The 2,224-nt window shown below is 37.9% G+C and overlaps 1 pseudogene; it reads left to right on the plus strand.

The window, feature by feature from the left end:
* Positions 1-391: 391 nt before the first annotated feature.
* Positions 392-1,938, plus strand: LOC125998893 (heterogeneous nuclear ribonucleoprotein A3-like; annotated as a pseudogene).
* Positions 1,939-2,224: the final 286 nt, after the last annotated feature.

The raw sequence follows: 2,224 nt of genomic DNA on the forward strand, positions 1-2,224 counted from the left end.
CTTCAGGCACCAGAGCCCCACATTCTCCTTTTTACAGGAGGCTAAGCAGCTAAGAACATGCTGCTAAAAATTGCAGTATAGTAATAGTGTTTTAAATTTCTGGACAACTTCATTTGTATTTTGTTGTCATCACTATAGGGGCACACATTATCTGAGCAAACATCTAACAACAAGAGCTTACTAAATCTTTTGCCATTTTATTAGTGATTTTATTGGAGATTCAATAATTTTCACAATGTTCTTGCTACTGTATGTTTTCTTTTCTACTTTTAAAAAAACTTTCTTCTCTTCCTTTCTGTTCTTTTCTTAATAACATTGCTCTCACTTATTGTGAAAAAAGATATTATGATTCTATTGAACTCGAGTTGAAAGCGGTGAGTCTGGTCTCAAAATGGAGGTAAAACCGCCTCCCAGTTGCCCCCAGTCCAACTCCAGCGTCTATGGTGGGGGGAAGGGTCATGAGCCAAAAAAAAAAAAAAAAAAAAAACCAGAGCTGTTGAGAAAACTTCACTGACGTTAGAGTTTTGAAAATACTGATGACAGTTTAAGAGAACATTTTGATAAATGGGGTACACTTACAGATTGTGTGGTGAGGAGAGACCCCCAGACAAAATGTTGCAGAGGCTCTGGATTTGTGACTTAGTTATGTGTTGAAGAGATGGATGCTGCAATATATGCTTGACCACATAAAGTTGATAGGTAAGTAGTGGGTGAGAGCTGTTTCTAAATGAAGATTCTGTAAAGCCTGGTGCTCATCTAACAGTGAAGAGAATTTTTGGTGTTATTAAGAAGACACAGAAGAATATAATTTGAGAGATTACTTTGAAAAAATATGGCAAAATTGAAACCATAGAGTTAAGGAAAACAGGCAGGTGGAAAAAAGAGGATTTGCTTTTGTAACTTTTGGTGATCTTGATACAGTTGATAAATTGTTAAGAAATTCCACACTGGGGTTGGAGAGATAGCGCAGCGGTGTTTGCCTTGCAAGCAGCCGATCCAGGACCTAAGGTGGTTGGTTCGAATCCCAGTGTCCCATATGGTCCCCCGTGCCTACCAGGAGCTATTTGTGAGCAGACAGCCAGGAGTAACTACTGAGCACTGCCAGGTGTGGCCCAAAAACAAAAAAAAAAAAGAAGAAAGAAAGAAAGAAAGAAAGAAAGAAAGAAAGAAAGAAAGAAAGAAAGAAAGAAAGAAAGAAAGAAAGAAAGAAAGAAAGAAAGAAAGAAAGAAAGAAAGAAAGAAAGAAAGAAAGAAAGAAAGAAAGAAAGAAAGAAAGAAAGAAAGAAAGAAAGAAAGAAAGAAAGAAAGAAAGAAAGAAAGAAAGAAAGAAATTAATTAATTCCACACTGTTAATGGGCATAATTGTGAAGTAAAAAAGATTGCTTTCTAAACAAGAAATGCAGTCTGCTGCATTGCAAAAAGGTAGTGGAAGTATATCTGACAAAGTTATGGGTCATGGAAGCAAGTTTAGAGGTGTTGGAGATAACTTTGGCCATGGTGGAAACTTTGCTGGAAAAGGAAGCAATGGTGGTTGAGGTGGTGGCAGCAGAGGTAGTTATGGAGGAAGTGATTGTGAAAATAATGGATTTGGTGTTGATGGTGGCAACTATAGGGAGGTCCTGGTTATAGTATTAGAGGAGGCTATGGTGGTGGAGGATCAGGATATGGAAACTAAGGTGGTGGATATGGTGGAGGTTACAATAAAGGGGAAAATTTTGGTGGTAGTAACTATGGTGGTGGTGGCAACTATAATGATTTTGGAAATTATAGTGGACAGCAGCAATCAAATTATTGACCCATGAAAGGTGACAGAAGGGTAGAAGAAGCTCAGGCAGTCCATATGGTGGTGTATATGGATCTGGTGGTGGAAATTGTGGCTATGTAGAATGGCTAGTAGAAGGTTCTAAAAACTCAACAGCAAAAGGATATAGTTCTTAGCAGGACAAAGTGAGGAGTTGTCAGTAAATCTGCAGGTTACTTTGAGACAGCCGTCCCATATCTATTAGAAGAAATGTAAAAATTTTCTACAGAAGGAGATATGATCCATAGTTAGGAAAGTTACTGTAGCTTAGACAGGAAACCCTACTTGTTCAGGACTGTCAGCCACAGTTCAAAAAGTACAGCTATTGATTAGTGTAATGTAGTGTCAATTAGATGTGCATTCCTGAGATCTTTTATATGTTGTATTGTTGTCAGGTACACTGCTCTGTAAATTGTAATGGTG

Source organism: Suncus etruscus, chromosome X (assembly GCF_024139225.1).
Source record: "Suncus etruscus isolate mSunEtr1 chromosome X, mSunEtr1.pri.cur, whole genome shotgun sequence".
Taxonomy (NCBI): domain Eukaryota; kingdom Metazoa; phylum Chordata; class Mammalia; order Eulipotyphla; family Soricidae; genus Suncus; species Suncus etruscus.